Genomic DNA, 22,930 nt, shown 5'->3' on the forward strand with positions numbered 1-22,930 from the left:
ACAGCAACACTTAGTCCATGATAGCTGCAAGGTTCAAAATGTTGCAGAGTATTTTCCTAATAAAGGCCTATGGGGTGACTTCCCCCACATTTACCTGCTTTTCTCTTTTCAGAAGCTTTGAGTTCCATCCAAGATTAAGGTCTCGCTGCATCACCAATGGTTTATCATTCATCAGGACAAATGCTGGCACTAAGGCTTCCTAAGATTCCTTTCGTAGCACTTGAGATAATTTTGTCTAAATGAAACATCAGTCACCAATGCATTGTTTAGGTTGATTCATAACCAAAGCAGTGCAGACATAAAAAAGGGGTGGCATACTAAATCTGACAAGCTCAGGGAAGGCCTGCATGGTGGGACTTACAACATATAAACTTAAGTAACCACAGAGGATGGTCTGAAATTAAAACTCTTAACCCAGAGTGAGTCATGGTGGGTAGTCATGTCCTAGGCTGGTCTCTTTCCTGACAAAGGTCAATCTTTACCTTAATTGAGGTTGTTTATTGTCTTTTCTTCTACCATAACTTACCTTTAAAATGTCAGAGTGATTTTACTTTTCTCAGACTCTTCCCTGCAGTGAAGCAGAGACCAGGGACCACGTATCTTCTCATTACTATTGTTATTGAGTTAATTCTTTTCTTAAGATTTTATTTATTTATTTTTATAGAAAGGGGAAAGGAAGCAGAAAGAAAGGGAGAGAAACATCAATGTGTGATTGCCTCTCATTGGGGACCGGGTCCACAAACCAAGCATGTGACCTGACTGGGAATTGAACTGGCAACCTTTTAATCTGTAGTCTGGAGCTCAATCTACTGAGCTACACCAGCCAGGACTGTTATTGTGTTAATTCTTAACTGCTGACTTTTCTATACCAACCAAGTCAACAAATGTATTTTTATATCTGTTCTATTTTTTACACAGTCACAGAGATTTCTGCATTTTGCTTCCTCCCACCTCCCTAATCTATTATCAATAAATATTACATAACCCCTTAGGTCCCTGGATGTGACAACACTGTATAAAATATGATGCAGATTTTCCATTCTTCAGAACATTTTCTCAATCCATTGAGATTTTTTTTCCCCACAATCATCGTCATGTTTGCTTCAAGTAGACTCACAAAAATACTCTTCAGGTTGAAACATTTCTTACCTTGATAGGGGAAATTCCAAGCTTTTTGTTAGAACTTGGTCTTTCAGGTGACCTGCCCTCAATCTGCAATTATTCAGAGGCCTTTCAAAAGTTGCCTCATCACGAAAAAAGACACTCATCACCCTCATCACTTAGAAAATTTCAAACATTTTAGATGCTCTTTCTAAAGTCCAAGAAAGAAGATCAAGCATGTTTCTATGACATCACATGAGAGACTCGAGGCTTCTCTGGTGTGGGTCACTCCCAGTGTTGCACAGCCTGCAAACAGACTCAAAATTTCTGTGCATTTTCTATTGTCACTAGTCATGTATGCTTAACTTTTTGTGACTTTATTTTTATTTTTTTCAAATATACTTGTCTTTGTGCCCCCAGCCACAGCCACCCCCAATTTGTACCTTTAATCCTAACCCCCTTTGATTTTGTCCATGTGCCTTTTATACATGTTCCTCAAAACCACTCCCCCCTTTTCCCCTAATAGTATCCCCTCCCACTTCCCCTGTAGCTGTTAGTTTGTTCTTAATTTCAATATCTCTTGTTATATTTTTCTTGCTTGTTTATTTTTAGTGATTGAGTTCCACTCATAGATGAGATTATATGGCATTTGTCTTTCATAGAAGCACAATTTACAATATGCTTAATTTTTTCAGGTGTCCTTTCTTATTAGAGAGTTTGAAAGCTTAAACAGAACCTTTCTCCCACTCATAGTGATTTACAATACAGATGTAAATTAAATTCAGCCTCTGAGATGCACTTGTGTGTCTTTTGGAGGCTGGAAGGGAGATGGAGTCATTATTTCTGCTACTGTGTTAACTGATGGTAGGCTGTGACAGACACAGTTTTATGTGAAGAAGCAGGTGATTATGTACCTCTGGATGGAGATGTGGCCATGAGGCCTTGAGACCAGACTTCATGTGGCAACTCCCTACCTTCCATTCCTCTAGCTCCTCATAGATTTTAGAACACTGCTCTATGTATAAAGGTTTTCTACATTCATATTCATGACAGGTTTAATTTAATAGTCCCGAATTGGAGAACACACAAATGTCCATAAGACAGTGAATAGAAAAAAATAATACATCCCAGGAATGAGATATAACTAGAGAATAAGGACAAAGAACTATATTGAAATCATTGTGTTGCACCAAGAAGACAATCTAAGCCTAAATTTATATACTTTATGATAAAAATTTGCAAATTCCAGAAAATGCTAAAGAATTTATAAAAAGAAAACAGCCTTTGAGAGTTTCATTAACGTTAAAACAGGTGGTGCAGAGATGAAGAAAAGGGAGCTTGCAAGAGGACATGAGAAGACTTTAATAGTAAAGGATATGGTCTTTATTTTCATTCCACAATATCTCAGGTGCATGCTTCTGAAAACACTATATAAATTAGATACTTTCAATAAGTTAAGCTTATAATATTTAACTATAAGTCAACAAATATGTTAAAATTATCCATCCATAAATTAAATATTGTCTAAAGTATAAGTTGAATGGAAAGCACAAAACCAAACAAAGAAATATCTAACAGTAACATGGCATTTTCTTGCCCATTTTTTCTGTGTGTGCAGCAGGGGGCAGCAGATTACTCTGCAGGCAGGAGAATTTCTGGCATCACTGATCTTCCTGAATCAGCAGCAGCCACAGCCCAGCAGGGACCAACCGCACTAGTATCAATCATTCCACAGTCTCCCTAACTCTTCAAGTTCCTTACCTGGATTGTGTCCCCTCCTCCCTTCAGGCTAATGACAACCCACCGAAGGTTAGTCTTGTACAGGCAATTTTTTTTTACACCCTGTCTTTCAAGTAGAAAATGTTTACTAAGTCTTTAGGTCTCAGCCAAGAGTCTTTCTCAGATGTGTTCTCTGTGATCCCCAGACTAGCTGAGACTCAAGTACCTGCTGTGAATGCTCCAGAAATTTTCCTTTGTGCTGTAAATGCTCCAGAAGTTTTCCTTTATGACCACTCTCTTATTTTATAATTAATTCCTTACAGTCATGATTTATTTGAGATCTGGTTGCTGTTACAAGGTAAACTCAATGAGCACAGGTCCTACATATGTCTTATTCTCTTTGGAGTTTCCAGGGCCTAGCCAAGAGCATGAAACATATCAGATGCTCTATACACACTCTGTAAATCAATGAGGGAAACTGCACAGTGGAAACCTGTCACTCTGCATGACACTTGCAGTGAAATTATGTTCTTATAGACACAAAGGCAATGGTGTCATCATGAGAGGAAGCCACTGCCTCCTTGGGGACATCCTAGGGTCAGATTTTTACCTCTCATACATTCAGGAGGAATGAAAGGAATCTACTAACCATGAGGGGTTGGACTGCATTTTATTCCTCCAAAATCACAGCTCTCCACAGTCCCACCATGTGAGTTATGTCTTATCACCAAAGGCCTGTGTTTTTCCTGTTCTCAGAGATACCTGAACTGACAGAAACTAAGATGTCTCAACCCCTGGAAGAGTTGCTGTAATAGTAGGAAAGAGCACACCCTGACCTTTTAAGAATCAGGGATGATTGATGATTCCTCATTCCCCAAATTCCTGGTCTGTGGGACATCTGCCTGTTGTTTCTGAAGACATCTGTCTAGGTCATGATGTCCTGGAAAACAAGGGAAAGTTTCTCTGAACAATGGGACAGAGGAACCCAGAATCAGTGGTGGCTTCTACCTCAGAGGGGCTAAGGTTCTTCAAGAACACTCCTTGTCCCAACAAACAACACAAAGGGTGCCTTGTTGAGTATTCACAAAGAGATGCTCCATCTCCTAGGCCATTTGGGAAGATAGGGTCACCTAAGTGACTCATATGCAACATCTCAATGTAGTGATGGAGGACACACAGGACATTTTTGGGATCAAACCTCCAGGCTAACACCCTCTTCAAGCCTCAGGAGAACCTTCACCAGGTTCTTCCTTTGAACATTTGAAAATAGAGAGAAATTTGTGAAACACCACATCTCCATGGTGGGACAATTCTCCTGACACTGGACTCACACTACTCTCAATAATTACTGTGTGTTCCCTGAGCTCAACCTTCACTAACAGGGTGTTTGTAATAATGCCCTTGACATTGGCTGCAGTTCTACATCTGTCCTCTAGGGGACAGCATTGAGAAACACAGGAAATAGACACAGGAACTTGGCTTTGGCTAAGAAGATGGAGGAGCTTGATTTTGTTCACCTTTTTCATCAGGTTTTCCATGGGTCCTCACCCTTTACTGCTCTGTCCCACCTGCTACTTCTAGAGACTGCTAACAAAAAGGGGCTGGGCAGCAACCCTGAGAAGCTTGGGGGGCCACATGGCAGACCTGACAATCCTTACAAAATATTCTGATCAGAAATTTCTAACTCGACAGGTGATGCAGGTTGGCACAACCCAGTCCAAAGCTTTCCCTGGGAAAGGTCAGTCTTTAGCTTGAGTGAGCCCTGATCCATTTTTGTGCAGCTTTGATAGGATAACTGACAGATCAGAGTGATTTCTTTGCTAGACCATTCAAATGCACAGAATCTGAACCAAGTGTATGATAACACAGAACACTTTATGTTATCTGGTCCTCTGCACACCTTCTATCTTGTAAACATTAATAATCTTGTACCCAAAATGTTAAAGGTATGTTTCTCCCTTATGCTTTTTTTCCAATTCTTGAGATTTCCCTCCCATGATATCTCTCTCCTCCTAATTAATTCTATGCAATGTTTTCACTTTGTACTTTGACTATAATGTACAAAATAATATGCAAAACTGCCTTTCTTCAAAGGATTTGAGTCCTTTCTCCCAGGAATATGAAGTCAGTTTTGCTCAGATAAGCTCATTGCATTGCTTCCACGTTTGAAAGTTTTCTACTTTGACAGGGCCTGGGAGCACCTCCTCTCTCAGGGTTTTTTGTGCTGCTCTCTACCCCTATGCCTGTCATCATCTATGGGCAAGTCTGGTGACCACAAGAAAGCCTCTCAGGCAAAAGTCAGAGGTTGTCCCACAGCCAGAAGCACAAAGACAGGTCCAATTAACAGACATGAAACTCTTTGGAGGACCAGGAATCCCATAGGCACCTGATCTTTCCATACAGTTCTTTCTTCCTGGGACATACAAAACACCTCCCTGTTCACAGCCAGAAACTGCAGGTTCTACTGTGAGTTCTGGCTTGGAATCTTCATCTCTGAAAGCAAAATGCAGTCTGGTGACAACCTGAGATAGAAGACAGATTCCCTCTGCAGGTGTCACCCAGCTTGACACCTCTCACCTCCAGTGTCATCTTTGTGACCTCCCTGCTGGGAGGGAATAAAACCTTCTCAGAGCATTGGAGTACATGCATTGGAGTACATTGAAGAAGACTGAATTCTCACCTGGGGTTCTGAGTCACAAACAGAAATAATCCCCACATTTGGAGGACACCTGGGACTCTCTGGGCTGTGCTGACAGACCACAATCCAGGACACAACACTGCTGTGATCAATGCCGGCATGAGTGGATCCACCTCTCAGGGGTAAATGTACCCCTATCTGCCTTGCTATAACAAGCATATGCTTCATGCCAGTAAGATCTCCTTCTCCTGAGAGCTTGTGAGATGCAGAATATCTGACCCACTGCAGCCCCTTCAAAATCTGCAATTTAACAGAATATGGAGATTTTCCCTGTGGACAGGAGATCAGGAGAAATGGTTCAACCATCACATCAAGATATTTCATTTTGAACGGACACCCACATTAGCTGGACAACTGCTGAAGCTGCATTTTTAAGGTGTCACCTGGGCTTTGTGATGTTTACTAAGCTTCACATATGATCTTATGCACAGCTGGGTTGGTATGCTTGTGACAGGTTTTTCTGACTTAGCTTCAGAACACCTGCTCTGAAAGAAAAAGTCAAATGTGATAGAGGGCTGTGGGAAAGGCTAATGTGCAGCTGACAGGAAGTTCTTGGTAATATCTGAAATCCAGACAACCCTGTCTAGTGCTTTCCGAACACAGCATGAGAGTGTATGTTTCTGTGTGTGTTTATATGCATGTGTGCATGAGTGTAGTGTTGAGAAACCTCGGGAGTTCCCAGGGAACCAAAATGTTGGGGAGCAGTACTGATAATAGGGACTGGGGTTGCATAATGAGGGCAGGGAGTGGGAGTGTCTGGTGCAGAGACCCACCCCCCCAGTCCACATGACAAGATTAGTAAACATGCCCCAGAATAAAACTCAACACACAGGTAGGACCCACAGCAGATCGCACCATTCTGAACAGAGCCTTTGGGCATCCTGTGAGCCTCACTGAACCTCAAGCTTCTCTCAAAGAAGCAGCCACAGAGCAGACAACAGACACCATGGGATCCCTGTCAGTCTCTACCCACAGAGGACTTGTCCAGTTGCAAGGGCTCCTAGTGGCTGGTAAGTAGGAAACAATTCCTTGGGGTAGACAAAGGATCTGACACAGACTGGCTGGGATCTGCTTAAGAGACAAGTGCTCTGAGAAAAGAGGGAAGGCTTTGTCTGGACCAGAGGGTGAGGGACAAAGAGCAGACTAGTGTAGGAAGGGGAGCTCAACAAGAGGAAAATTTCATGATCTGGAAGTAGTGAAAGGCAGGAAAACCTCAATTGCTGCTCTTTTCCTGTTATTCATCATTGAGTATGACTAATAAAAATTGATAATAATAATAATGATGATTTATGTCAGGAAACACCAGAAAAAAATTAACACTTAACCAGGGTGCTAGGCATTGTCTTTACCACTGACTTCAGAAATGGTCAAATACACCACACATGGAGAACCCTGGGCTTGCTCCTTCTTTCGACTCTACATACATGCAGCCTGTGGAAGTCAAGGGGACTCTATATACATGCAGCCTGTTGAAGTCAAGGGAAGTACAAGATTTGACAAGGCTCTGCTTTAATTTAGCCGTTATTCAGGAGGAGAGAAGGAAAAGGAAAGATCTAGATGTTATGTGAGGTATGCACAAGACTCATGGGAAAAAAAGAAGTGAAGAGAGAGGATGTTTAGAGAAGGTTGTCAGCAAAGTGTCTTCCAGAATTGCCCGTGACTGTAAGAAGGAGTTGGAACATAATGAGGGGGTGAGCAAGAAAACACCTAGAGAAGACTGCTTGAAACAGAAAAATAACAGTTTCAGAGGTGCTGAAATAATGGTGGCCATGCTGTGCACCTTGACCATGGGAGACACACACTCACCTGTAGACCAAGGCTCAGAAATAAAGAGACCTGCTCAGGATTTAGGGCCTTATCTTTCCATCATAATGTATACACACAAACATAGTTTTTTTCTCCTTATTTCCTAGTATTACTCTTCAACTTCTGGTGCACGCCCACCACAGATGAAGTCTCTATTGTGCCGACGTATGTTGCTGAAGGGGAGGATGTGCTTCTACGTCTCCACAATACCCCTCCCAAAGTTCTAGCCTACATATGGTACAGGGGGGAAGGCACAAGTAGAAAGTGTAAGATTGCATTTCTTTTCACATTCTCAACATATGATATAAAAGGTCCTGCATACAGGGGAAGAGAAAGCATAAATGCTGATGGATCCTTGCTGATAGAGAATGTCACCATGAATGATGCAGGGATATACACCGCAGCTGTCTATGTTACAGAAAAACTAAAAGAAATTGAATTGAGGCGGCTTATCGTATATGGTGAGTGATTGCTTTCTGATCACTGGGTGTTGTGTGGGGTGGATTCTACTATATACACAGGACAAACATCCCTGAATTCTGTGTTCATTCCTTTACACATTTTGTTTCAGGTTGGATTTTGTGTAGACAAATTTCCTAAGATATCGTTTCCCTCCCCAAATTGCACCCCTGTGGACAGTCACTGTAGACAGTAGAATCATGGTGATGGAAGTTGCTCTGCAGAGAGAATGCCATCTCATTTCAGCCCCCCAAGCTCCTGCCTATCCACTTGACCTTGAGAATAACTTTGATGTGTTGGATCCAAGCATGGTCTGATAAGACCCCTGATATCCTTGCAGAGCTCAGCTCAGAATCTCCTCTCCAGTACCTTGTCCCAGTGATCTTGGACCTAGGGACACTGGTGAGCCTGTGCCAAGTTGTACTTGGGCTCCTGGGAAAGGCTGAGTGTGAAACCATTTAATGGGTGCCCAAAACATAAAGATCCTGATCTGGTCACCATTCAGGGCTCAGCCCAAGAGCCATATTTTGGAAAAATGGAGTTTGGTATCACCTAAGTCTCTGTGTGGAGAGCAAAGTTAGACAATATCCTCGTGTATAACCTACTGTCCTGTGGATCTTAGAAATGTTCAGAAGAAGGTCAGCATCCCTGGAAAGAAACTGAGGAAAAAAAGATGTTCCTGGAAACTTCTTATTCATCAGAAATTAGTCCAGGGGATTCTGTCTGGGAGTTGATCAATAAGATATGCCAAATATTTGAACAGCATTTCTGCCTCTGGTTAAGGTCAGATGCTGTAAACATTGCACAGTGTGTACACTCACAGCTTAGCAGCCAAATATTCCTTGAGAATAAATTGAGGCACCAGAAGATACCATCACTAAAGCAGAGTCACAGACCATGACCAGCTGATCAGAGTCTCTTAATGTCTGTTTGGAGCCTCAGATTGAATTCCTCTACCTTAGAGACCCTATGAGGGTGGCTTTGGATTTTTAAACCAATGAATTGGTGGAGATCCTTTGTCTTAAGAATGTTCACTTCATAGGAATACATTTTTGCCTGTAGTGAAAATAAGGAGAAATAATGCATTTTTACTCTAGAACAAATTAGCTGCAGTAACAATCAGAATCACTGTACACCCCACCCCCTCAGGTGGCCTAAACTCACCTCGCTGCACTGGACTTCACATTACTTTCTTAATTTGCTTCTTGTTTTGGTGGTGTCACCCCCAGCAGATGTAAAGAAAGGATTTCGCCTTCTCACTCCTCACTCTATGCCTGAAACAAACTCAGGGACCAACATGTGACAAACATCCAGTTGCTTTTCATGAAATAGGAAGGAATAAGTGGTGATTGAATGAATGAATGAATGAATGATCCAAAATTTCTTCAGACTTTGGAACCTAGATTCAGAATACTTTAAATTCTTGCCATAAGGGACAGGTTTTCTCTGCCTCCAGGAACCTGGCCCATCATCTCAGATCTGTCTATTTTCTCCAATAAAATAATCTGTCTTGAAATTGTTCTTAGCCCCTGGGCTATTAGTAGTAATTTTCACATACAGAAGAATTTTAAGTTCCCCCACCCCCAAATTTCTATCTCATAGCCACCTGATACATATTGCCCACAAGGGCCAGACTTTCAGCAAATCCATGACACCACTTGCTATGAAACACTTGTATTGCATTTGCACCAGTCCTTACCTGCCATCAGGGGAGAGAGAATGACTTTAATGGTCAAAGACAGGAGACTTGATTCTGCTGCCTTAATCAACCTCTGTCTGTCCTTTTTCCTCTTACCTAAATCACTTATTTGATTTTTCTTTATCATTCTTTGGCTCACTGACCCATTTGGCTCTCTGACTAATTTGGTTCACACTCACGTTAAAATACCTGGCCCATCTCTTGGCCCAGAAACCAAGAGTAGTAAATTTACTTTCCACTCAGCCCTGGTTATTATCTAATAATAATTGTATACAATATAATATTATATATATATATATTTACACAATAAATAACACAATAATAGTGTGTTATTATTGCATAAACTTCACTTTCTAGGATGTCCTGGGAAAAGATACCTTTTAGACACATACTTCAGTTGGGCAACAGAAGTCTTTGCAGCTGCAAGGAAACACTTCTTGTCAACCAGGCAGTCAAGTGATCTGTGAAGAACCAGAATTATAGGGATGTATCTGGTTCCCAATCTTATGTCTTTCCTTACCCAAACACTGATACTTTAATGACACCTGAGAAAGTCTGTACTTTCCACCACACATATAGCTGGAGGCCATATATTCTCTGAGCACCCAGATTCCTATGCATTTTCTAGTGATGCACAGACCTTCTAAGTTCTTTCAAATACTCAAATTGACTGAAATGTGAGAGGTGCCAACTCTGGTTGAAGAAGCTTTTGGAGAAAGAAAAGGTACTATACAGGGTAAATTTTATTCTCTTACTTGCAGAGCAAAGTTCACCACATGCAAAATCACCAGCAACAAATGTAACCTGGAGAGTTTTGACTTCCATTTTTGTGAATAGTAGTGGTGTTGAACATTTTTTTCTGTTGCATATATTCTCTGGACTAATATCTATTCAAGGGTTCTACTCATTTTTAAGTCAGTTTGTATGTGATTTTGTGGTTGCTGGAGAGTTGTAGGAGACTTTTTGTATATCTAGACAATAACATTTTATTTTCCATATTATTTGCAAAATATTTTCTGCAATGTCATAGGACACCTTTCAATAGTTTTTTTTTGTTTGTTTGTTTGTTTTTTTTATGAAGAGAAGTTTTTTTTCATTTGGACAAAATCCAAATTTCTATTTTTCCTGTGTTCTTAGTGTCATATTCATAAAATCATTGCCAAATCAATGTCATAATTCTTCTCCTTATACTTTTTCTATGAATTTTATAGTTTTGGGTATAACCTTTAGAATTTGATCTACTTGACTGAATTTTTATGTGTGGTGTCAGGCAATGACACATGTCACTTGTCTGCATGTGCATATTGTTGTGCAACCCATATCTTGGAAAACTGCCTATTTTCCATTGAACAGTCTTTACTGACTATTAAATTTCAAAAAAAAAAAGCTAAATTCTTTTTTGCTTACTGTAAAATTCCTTGGCTCCAGAGATGCACAAAATGGTAAGCCTACCTTCCACGACATGGATAAAAGGTGACATAAGGAGTGGGACCTGGTGTTTTGTAAAAAAAGAAGTCATAGGAAAAGATAAATAAATGCTCAAGAGAGAAAAAAAATATTTGATGATGACATTATATGACCTACAGGCTGGGAAGGGGTTTCATGATCTGCTAACAGAGATGACTGAAGGAGTATAAATGGAATCATGTTGGAGTAATATGGGGTCAGAGAGGAGCTGCATGTCTCTCCTTACAGAATTTCACCTGAACTTAGACATTCAGCCTTCTGCAAATGTCAGGAACATACTCTCTTGGCTGTTACATAGCCCACTGTGGGCTTTGAGTTACTGAGATCTAAGTAATTAGCATGGCTCCATTTATCAAGCCCATTCTTAATCAGTCACTTTGCCTGTTCCTCCACAGAGCCGAAATTAGTGGTCTACGTCAGAGCCAGCAACATGTCACAGAGAATAAGGATAGTGTGGGCTTGACATGCAACACAAATGCACTCTACATCCACTGGTTGTTCTATGGCATGAATCTGCAGCTCAATGAATGCATAAAGGTTTCCAAACACCACCGAAACCTCACTATAGACCCTGTGAAGAGGGACGATGCTGTGATTTACTGGTGTGATGTCTCCAACCCTTTCAATTCTACTGCAAGTTTGTCTGTTGTGCTACATGTGAAATTTGAGTGACCCTTTTTTCCTCCCATATAATATTAAATTATAAATAAAAGTGTTTGCAATATTATAAAAGGTTTTTTGAAGGTGAATCTTTCTTAAAATAGTTGCATTGAATCAATAAACACTAAAAAATGTGAGTAGACATTGTCATTGTTGAATTGAGGTCATATTTCAGACAACTCTCATCTTGGGTTGGTCTCATTTGTACCATGTCCATGTTGAAGGTGACATTGTGTCCTTCAGAGGATGAGCAGTGGTCATGTGATAACCAGTGGGAGCAGCTGATGAGCTCATAGAATCTGAGCTTTGTCCTTTTTCATGTAAACATGTGGAGGACACCTGGATACTGTTGTATGCATTGGGAATGGACAATAGTATATTCATGTGAGTACAAACATTGAACTTTGTCTTTCTCTTTCTTTCAAAAGATTTCTAAAGCTTTGAGGATTATTATTTATATGTCAATAAAATTATTTCCATAACTTCAATACATTTCTGTTATTTTTGGTATTAATACATAATTGGAAGCTTTGGAAACAAAACCAACACTTTAGCTCATGTTTCCTAGTCCAGACCAATGCCCATGGAATTGGAAATCACCTCACACCTTATGAATCTAAGTTTTACCATTTTTGTCTTTGGTATCTCTTGGAGAAGAGGGCACCACTCAGAGCAAGAGAGAATGCAGGTGATATATCAGGGTGAAGCTTTCTAATCTCAAGTGGCTGTTAAAACTGTTATCTTATGTTTTATGGGAAAAGAAAAACTTCATCAGGGAAAATATGTAGTGAAAGTAAGTTCCTCTGCACTTAGGTAACTAATCAGGCCAAATCAGGTGTCACCAGCTAAGTCCTCTCTAACCCCGTCTGCTCCTTTCTAGGTCTCATTCAAATGTCACAGAGAAATAAATGTTTTCCCTGACCATCTTACATGAGAAAGTAACCATCCAATCTATCCACTCTCTCTATTGCATCTCACCTTGTTCTTCTTTACAGGACTTATCAACATCAGGAAAACTTTGGGAGGTCTCTCTTGGATTTAGTCACTCAACTGCTTTACCCACTGGGCTCTCATTTCTACTCTAATTTCTTTCATATCCCTTTCCCAGGAGAAGCTTTGTCTCCTCTCACCATTCACAGTGTGGACTCAACCTCCCTGGGATTTGTCTTATCATGGCAAGTGGTCAGTAAAGCCACTCAAACTCTTAATTTTACAATTTCAGCCTTTGAAATTCACTTTCACCCACCCTTACCTCCTACTCCATTATCAATCCAGACTCTAGTTCCTGGCCAGGTAACTTTTCTATTGCAAGAGGATTCTCTTCCCAATTCTACTACTTTTGGTGGTCTTCCTTCAACAACCCTAGCTATCCTCTAGAGTCCAGAGCACAGACCCTGGACAGAACATCACACAAATTTCTTCACAGAAACAGGTCATGGACTACTGTGGTTTTAAAGGCATTTCTTTAATTTTTATATTGTTATTATTTTTCTCTCTACTGCATTGGATGCTATGTAAATGGATTGTTAGAGAAGTTATTTTTGAATAACAAACATTTTCAATATATAATGATATTTACACTAGTTACTATGGAGAAAGGCAAGCAATTCATTGATTATACATATTTAGTTTTTATTTTCTTATTTATTTATCTTTTTAGGTTACTTGTACACTTTATTTTATTTTTTTATTTTAATCGTTGTTCAAGTACACTGTTCTGACTTTTACTCCCATCACAGTCCACCCACCAGCCCTCCCCAGCTCCCTCCCATTTTCACCCCCCCTTGTTTTTCCCCGTGTGTTTTTTATACTTGTTCTTGAAAACCCTTCCCCCTCTCCCCTGAAATTCCCTCCCCACTCCCCTCTCCCCTCTGGACACTGACAGCCTGTTCTGTATTCCAGAGACACATTAAAAGATGCTCAGTATCTCTAACTATCAGAGAGATGTAAATTAAAGGCACAATGAGATACCACTTCACACCAGTCATAATGGACATCATAAAGAAAGCAACAAACAACAAGTGTTGGAGAGGTTGTGGAGAAAAGGGAACCCTAGTGTACTGTTGGTGGGATTGCAGACTGGAACAACCACTATGCAACACAATATGGAATTTTCTCAGAAAACTAAAAATGAATCTGCCTTCTGACCCAGCAATTCCACTGCTAGGATTACATCCTAAGAATACTGAAAAACCAGTTCAAAAGAACCTATGCAACCCAATGTTCATAGCAGCACAACTTATAGTAGCCAAGTGCTGGAAACAACCTAGGTACCCATCAGTAAATGAATGGATGAAAACACAATGGTACATTTACACAACGGAATTGTACCCAGTATAAAAAAAAGAGCTCCTACCCTTTGGAACAGCATGGATGGAACTGGAAAGCATTATGCTAAACAAAATAAGCCAGGTGGTGAAAGACAAATACCATATGATCTCACCTTAACAGGAACTTAATCAACAAAACAAAAACAAAACAAAACAAACAAACAAAAAAAAAACAAGCAAAATACAATCAAAGACTAGTTAGTTTTTTTTTAAACCACATGTCCACACTTGGTTCATGAAGCTTCTTCTTCTTAAAGAAGTACTTGACATTTTTACCATTTGAACAATAAAGTCTATTCTATGGCAGCCACAATCATTCTCGTTAGAAACATACAGGTACTCTAATCACATATGTGCACATCAATTTTATGTATGTCATTGGCCCTTCCTTTAGTTATGTTATTAATAAATTTAGCAAAAATATCATCATTTTATTGATGAAAAATACTCCCCATTAATGAACTAGAAATCGGGTTAGTTTTTATTATATTGTAATTTATGTGAGCCTATTAAGCAGAGGAATTTTTATAAACTAATTCTAATTATTTCCAGATGATATGGGCATAGAGACATCTATACACAGAGACACAACCAGTGACTTGACTGTTTAATTTTAACACTAATTAACATTCTGAGAATATCAGGAAGGTCTCAGGGCTTTCCAATGTCTCAGGAAAATATTCACAAAAAAAAGTTAAAATATAGAGAAAAAATCTTATGAAATAGTGACCAAATTGTGAAAGTCATTGAGAAATCAATTCTGGAATATGTTACTAAGCTTGGTGATGTGTTTGGATCATATATAAACAAGTGATGATTATAGACTCAGTCTATGACTGGATGACTTGGCATTGTTTTGTTTGCAGGAGTTGAGAACAGAGTTCTCTGGCAGTCCTAGAATCATCTAACCAAGCGGCATGAGTTTGAAGCCATGGAAAGATAAGATGAAACTGTACAACTGCATGATCAGAGTGTTCATGAAAATCACACTAACATGGTTAAAAAAAATAAGACCTTAAAATTGCTATTTGAACTGCTCAGGGTAAAAGATTGGATACCAGTAAGGAACTGAATATGGGTCTGGGAAAATTTGTGGGAGTACAAGAAGCCTGGCATGAACTTGCAGGGCTTTATATCACTGAATGTGACCCTGTTAAAGCAACTTTTTGTTTGGAGAAGTTTATGATGACTTTGGGGCACAGCCTCTTATACTGTTAGCAGTGTAATGAGGTTAAATATACCCTAGGTGGACTTGGAAACATTGAACTTTTATGAAAGTATTTTGCACAAACATTGAAACTGAGCAACAGTAATCTGAAAGCTGTGTTTGGAATTCACATATGTGTAAGTCATATTGCTTCTAATTCAAAAACAAGTGCAAAAACAAAAAAACTACCATATAAAATATGCTAATTGAGCAGCTAGTCATATAAGCAGAGCTTACCATTTTGCAGGTAAGAAAGAAACCAAACACTCTCTTCAGGCAGTTGGAACCATGTTGGAAACACAGCAGATTACTCAGTCTTAAGGTTTCAAAACCTCTTTCTCATTACATTTCACAACTGTACAATTGAACTTATTGGCCTGTGGCTTATTTAGTAATTGCCTACCACTATTTATATACTAATTTTCTTTTTTTTAAGATTTTATTTATTTATATACTAATTTTCTGTTTAGGCAGTTGTAAAGATGCTGTTATTCTAAACTGAGAACTGTCTTGTATTGCTAAGCAGAAAGAGAGGGAAAGTCCATGAAAGAAAGGCTTCAGGGGAGTCTTATTGATTGTACATCATTCTTTTCAAATCACACACATGTAACTGCTTTTCAGCTGAAGCCTGATGCAGAGGATACCTCTTTAAATAAACCATAATAATATATTTAAAAAATTAAATACATAAATAAATAAAATTTAGCCATGACTCAGGTATAAAAATGCAAAACCCAATAATATAACTGTGTAATAAGTTGAATTTATTCATTTGTAATACTAAACTTTTCATTAATTTTTAGAGAAGAATTTTAAGGTTTGTGTTTGCAAGGGAAAATATTTTTAAGAGATGGAAGGTCAGGTGCTCCTTCTGTCAGTGAACTTTTTAGCCACTCTCATTAAAAAGCTTCCTTTTGGACTTCTGGCCTAAAAAGGCTTGCAGATAGACAACTCATGTTGTCTGCTCTTACTGACATAAGAAGAGTGACAAGCAATCTAAAAACAAGCAAAAAAAAAAATCCCAGCAATGCCAAACAATCAGAGTCTATGGAAGTCCAACAACCAAGGAGAACAGAGAACAATTAAAAATTAGGGAGACTGCAGTTTTGGTATGATGGTGAAGCTTCCTAAAATTAAGTTGCTGTTAAAACACCCATCTTATCCCAAAGCAAGCAGAAGAAATTAAATAATCAAGATCAGATCAGAATTAAATGACATAGAAACTAAAAGACCAATCAAATCATCAGTAAATCCAGGAGATGGTTCTTTCAAAAGACAAACAAATTCAACAAACCTTTAACCAGGCTCATCAACAAATAATGAGATATGACACAAATAAATAAAACCAGAAATGAAAGGGTTGAACTTACAACCACTACAGAAATACAGAGGATTGTATGAAGATACTATGGACAAATACATGCCAAGGAATTTGAACCTGGATGAAAGAGACACATTTTTTGAAATATACAATCTCCCAAAACAGAGTGCAGAAGAAGCAGAAAGCCTGAATGAACAGATATCAGCTAGTGAAATTGAAATGGTAATCAAGAGTCCTGGCACACAAAAGCTCTGGGGTAGAAGGATTTACAGGAGAACTTTAACAAACATTTAGAGAAGAGCTAAGACTGATTCTTTTCAAATTAAGCCAAAAAATCCAAAAAAAGGGAAGACTCTCAAACTCTTTTTATAATATCAGTATTATCCTATTTCCAAAACAAGATAAAGACACAAAAAAGAAAGAAAGGTGTAGGCCAATATCACTGATGAACATAGATACAAAAATCCTCAACAAAATATTGGCAAAACACATCCAGGAATACACTGAAAAGATTAAGTGAGATACATCAAGGGATGCAAGAATGGTACAATATATTTAAATGAATATGTGGAATACACCACATAAAATATGAAAGACAAAAACCACATGATCATATCAATAGATGCTGTGAAAGCATTTAATAAGGTGCAGTACCCATTTATTGTAAAAACACTCTGCAAAGGGGAAGTAGATGAAGCATAACTCAACATGATAAAGGCCATACATGAGAAAACTACACCCAACATTATACTCAGCAGGTAAAAAAATAAAAGTTTATCCACTACGATCAAGGACAAGGGTGTATATTTTAAGCATTTCTATCCAATAGAGTGTTGGAATTCTGGCCACAGTGTTCATAAAAGAAAAAGAAATTTAAAAAAATCCAAATTGGAAAGGATGAAGTAAATCTGTCACTGTTTGCAGATAACATGATAGTGTTCAGAGAAAATCCTATGAACTACACAAATAAACTACTGGACCTAATAATTGAATTTGTCAAAATATCAGGATGCAAAGTCAACATTCAAAAACAAAGGCATTTTTGTACACCAACTATGAAATACTAGAAACAGAAATTAGGAAAAATATTTCATTTACTATATCAACAACAAAAATAAAATTCTAAGGAATGAATTTAACCACAGAAGTAAAAAGCTGTACTCAGAGATCTATCCAACACTGAAGAAAGTAATTAAGGAAGACTCAAATAACTGAAAGCACATACCATGTTCACAGGCTGCAAGAATTATCATCATTAAAATATCTATACTACCCAAGGCAATCTATAGCTTGAATGCAATCTGTATGCAAATACCAATGATATATTTCACAGATATAGAACCAACATTTCAGGAATTTGCATGGAACCATAAACAGCCCAGAGTGGGAGCAGAATTTTGAGAAAAAAGAACAAAGTAGGAGGAATCATAATACCTGATATCCAACTATATTACAAGGCCATTGTAATCAAAACAGTCTGGTGTTGGCATAAGAACAGACAAACAGACCAGTGGAACAGAATAGAGAGGCCAGAAATAAATCCATGTCCTCATGGTCAATTAATATTTGACATGGGGAGCATGACCATAAAATGGAGTAAAAATAACCTGTTCATTAAATGCTATTGGGACATCTGAATAAATATGTGCAGAAAGAAATAGAAGAAAGAAAGAAAGAAAGAAAGAAAGAAAGAAAGAAAGAAAGAAAGAAAGAAAGAAAGGAAGGAAGGAAGGAAGGAAGGAAGGAAGGAAGGAGGGAGAGGGGAGGGAGGGAAAAGAAAGAAAGGAAGAAAGGAAGAAACTAGACCACCAAATTACACCATACAACAAAATAACATCAAGATGAATAAAAGTCTTAAATGTAAGTCATGACATCATAAAAGTCATAGAGGAAAACCTAGGCCTGAAAATTTCACATATCCTAGCAAGCATTAGTTACATTGATACATCCCCTATGGCAAGGGATTTAAAAGAAAGAATAAACAAATGAGTCTATGTCAAAATATAAAGCTTCTTCATGGCTAAAGGAGACAACAGAATGGAAAGGAATTGCTCTATGGGAAAACATATTTGCCAATGAAATCTCAGACAAGAACTTAATCTCCAAAATATATAAAGAACTTACACGACTCCACACCAAAAGGAAAAGCAATTCCATTATGACATGGGCAAAGGACCTAAACACTTCTCCAATAAAGACATACAGAGGGACTACAGACATATGAGAGGAGGCTCAGAATGACTAGATACCAGAAAGATATTGAAATTAAGAACTAACTGACAGTAATCAGAGGGGAGATGGGAGGGCATACTGGGGAGAAAAGGGAGAAGGGTTTTCAGGAACATCTACAAAAAATACATGGACAAAACCAAAGAGAGATAGGATCAAGGGTGGGAAGTGAGGATGGTTGGGGTGGTGGGAAGAAATGGAGACAATGTACTGAACAACAATGACAAAACTTAAGAGAAACACCATGAGATACCACTTCACACCAGTCAGAATGCCCATCATTAATAAATCAATAAATGACAGATGCTGGTGAGGTTGTGAAGAAAAGAGTACCTTAATAGAATGTTGGTGGGAAAACAGACTAGTGTGGTCACTGTAGAAAATAGTATGGAATTTCCTCAGAAATGTAAAAATGGAACTACCTTTCAATTTAGTGATCCCACTGCTAATACTAGACACTAAGAATGCTGAATGAATAATTCCAAACAACCTATGCACCCCAAAGTTCATGGCAGTGTTATTGACAACAGGCAGGTGCAGGAAACAGCCTAAGTGCCTGTCAGTAAATGAGTGGATCAGAAAACAATGGTACATTTAAACAATGGAATACTATACAGCAGAAAAAGGAGCTCCTACCATTCTTAACAGCAAGGATGGAGCTGGAGAGCATTATGCTAAATGAGATAAGTCAGGTGGTGAAAGACAAATACCGTATGATCTCACCTCTAAGTGTAACCTAATCAACAAAACAAATAAGTGAGGGAAATAAAACCAGACATTTATAACTAAAGTAGAAAATCATAGTGACCACAGGGGAGGGGGAAGGAGAAAAGTGGGTGAAAGGAGGGAGAAGAAGTAAAGGAACACAAATAGAGGATTCATAAGCATGGAACATGGCCGGGGCGGGGGATGACTGTAGGAGTTGTTGAGGCTGGGATTGGTGTGAGCAATGCAGAAAAAGGGAAGGACAACTACAACAGAACAACATTACAAAAAGAGGAATAAAAAATAAATTTTAAAAATTCAGCCATGTTATATTCTATTTAAAAACCTGCATTAGAGCCAACTATGTGGTGATTGTCATTTTCTCTTCACTTCAGTAACTCATCAGGACAAGGTAAATTACAGCAGCGAACTTGTAAGTTCAAGAATACTCTTGTTCATTTTACATGATGTTTGACCCAAAAATAATAATAATAACATGTGAGTGCACCAAAAAATAAAAGTACAGTATGCTGGGATATGGAATCCTGGCTCTATTCAAGGAATCTCAGCCATTTTGTCACTGTGCCTAAACTGCTAGGAACTGACACCTCTTTATATTATAAATTGCAGGAATTGAAGGAGATGAAAACTGGCTCTTGGCTGAAAGAGATTTACTTGTGGGTCCCTCCACTGTGAAGAAGGCATTTGTGTTATGACCTAGACGACTTAATATTCCCTCACAGTCAGCAACCTTTAGATAGTTTCTTCCTGACTACAGGCTTCTGATATCTATTTGTTAGACCATTCTGTTGAAAATATCAACATATATTTTGTAATTTGGTAATGGCTGACTCTTTATCTGGCCTTTTGAAACATACCTAAGTGTTTTTGAAAGCTTCTAGCCAGTGTTAAGAACCAAAAAATATGTATCCAAATACTGGGTCCATTACGTTGAATTTTAATGTTCCTGATGTGCCAGTCTCTAAGGAAGAGTAGAAACCTACCTTACATGAGTAACTTTACAACCCAAACATAAAATAACCACCTCTTCAGGTTTTATGACAAGTTTTGCTTTTCTTTGTCTAAAGTCCATTAGGAAGCACATATTCCCATGTTTCCTGTCATTCTAAAATCTCACCAGCCTTGAATTCATGCCTTCAGAGATCTAAGATCTTAGATGCCACCAAGATCTTAGTCCCACTAAGATCAGGAAAAAGACAAGGATGTCTGCTTTTATCATATGTATTCTAAGTGGTATTGGAAGTCCTAGCCAAAGTGATCACACATGAAAAAGAAATAAAAAGAATTCAAATTGGAAAGGAGAAAGTAAAACTGTCACTATTTGCACAGGGCATGATTATGTACATAGAAACCCTAAGTTTTCAGATCAAGCATGTTTCTATGATATCACATGAGAGGCTCGAGGCTTCTCTGGTGTGGGTCACTCCCAGCATTGCACAGCCTGCAAGTAGACTCAGATATTCTGTGTATTTTCTATTGGCACTAGACATGTATGCTTGCTTTTTAAAATTTTTTTATTTATTGTTGTTCAAGTATACTTGTCTTTACCGGCCCCCCAAGCAATCTGCAATTGCCACCTGTGATCCTACCCCCTTTTGATTTTGTCCATGTGCCCTTTATAGATGTTCCTGAAAACTCATCCCTTCTTTCCCCTGTAATATTACCCCCCGCTTGCCACATCCCCTCTGACTACTGTCAGTTTGTTCTTAATTTCAGTATCTCCAATTGTATTTTTCTGTTTTTTGTTTTGTTTTGTTTTGTTGATTAGGTTCCATTTATAGGTAAGATCATATGGTATTTGTCTTTCATAGCAGCACAATTTATAATATGCTTATTTTTTTTGGTTTCCTTTTATATTAGATTGAAAGTTTAAACATAACTTTTCCCCTACTGCTAGTAATTGAAAATCCAGGTGTGAATGAAATTCAGCCTCTGAGATGCACTTGTGTGTCATTTGGGGGCTGGAAGGGAGATGGAGTCATTATTTCTGCTACTGTGTTGACTGATGATGGGTTGTGACAGGCACAGTTTTATTTGAAAAAGGTATTTCTCTACCTCTGGGTGAGCTGTCGCTGTGCATCCTTGAAACTGACCTTCCAGTGGCAACACTCTACTTTCCTTTAGCTTGTCATGGTTTTAAAGCAGTGATGTTGTTGTTAGTGGTTGTTCTGCATTAGTGTTCATGGTAGGTTTAATTCAATAGTCCCAAAATTGAGGCAACACATATGTCCATAAAGGGGTGAACAGATAAAATCAATGTATCCTAGGAATAAGATATATCTAGAGAATAAAAAGAAAGACCATATCAAAATAATTGTTTTGCACCAGGAAGACAATCTCAGCCTAAATTTATATAATTTATGATAAAAATTTAAATTGTAGAAAATGCAAAAGAATTTATAATAAGAAAACAGCCACTGAGAATTTCCTTTAACACTAAAAAAGGTGGTGTAGAGTTGAAAAAAGAGGCTGCAAGAGGACATGTGAAGACTCTAATAACATGAGACATGGTCTTTATTTTCATTGTACAACTTCTCTGGTGTATGCATCTGAAACACTTCATAAATTGCATACTTTCAATAAGTTAAGCTTATGACATTCAACTACAATTCAATAAGTCAATATTAAAATTATCCATACATAAATTAAATATTGACTAAAGTATAAATTGAATGGAAAGTACAAAACAAAACAGAGAAATACCTAACAGTAACAAAATATTTTCTTGCCTATTTTTTGGGGGGTTGTCCAGCAGAGGGAAGCAGAATTACTCTGCAGGAAGGATCCTTTCTGGGCATAGCTGATCCCCCCACATCACCTGAACCCACAGCCCAGCAGGGACCAACCTCACCAGTATCAATCATTCCACAGTCTCCCTAACTGTTCAAGCTCCCCACGTGGACTGAGTCCACTCCTCCAGGCAGCCAAGAGTCAGCCTACCAAAGGTTAATCCTTTGCAGGCAATTTTTTTAACAACCTCTATTTTTCAAGTACGAAATAGCCATTAATTCTTTAGGTCTCAGCCAACAGTCTTTCTCAGGAGTGCTCTCGGTGATCTCCAGACCAGCTGAGACTCAAGTCCATGTTGTAAATGCTCCAGAAGTTTTCTTTTCTGAGCCTTCACATGTTTATGGTTAATTCCTTAGAGTCATGATTTATCTGAGATCTGGTTACTATTACAAAGTAAAGTCAATGAGCACAGAGCCCACACTTCTCTTATTCTCTTTGGAGTTTCCAGGGCCCAGTTAAGAGCATGACACCTGACAGATGCTCCATAAACATATGTTAAATCAATAAGGGAAACTGCACAGTGGAAGCCTGTCACTCTGTGTGACACTTGCAGTGAAATTATGTTCTTATAGACACTAAGGCACTGGTGTCAGCATGAGAGGAGTCCACCTCCTCCTTGGGGACATCCTAGGCTCAGGTTTTTACTTCTCATACATTTAGGATGAATGAAAGGAACCTCCTAAAAGTGAGGGGTTGGACTTCATTCCTCCAAAATCAC

At 38.6% G+C, this 22,930-nt stretch overlaps 1 pseudogene; it reads left to right on the plus strand.

Annotated features, from left to right (window-relative positions):
• Positions 1 to 14,603: 14,603 nt before the first annotated feature.
• Positions 14,604 to 15,467, plus strand: LOC123825899 (annotated as a pseudogene).
• Positions 15,468 to 22,930: the final 7,463 nt, after the last annotated feature.

Source organism: Phyllostomus hastatus, unplaced genomic scaffold (assembly GCF_019186645.2).
Source record: "Phyllostomus hastatus isolate PE091 unplaced genomic scaffold, TTU_PhHast_1.1 phas_contig_699, whole genome shotgun sequence".
NCBI lineage: Eukaryota > Metazoa > Chordata > Mammalia > Chiroptera > Phyllostomidae > Phyllostomus > Phyllostomus hastatus.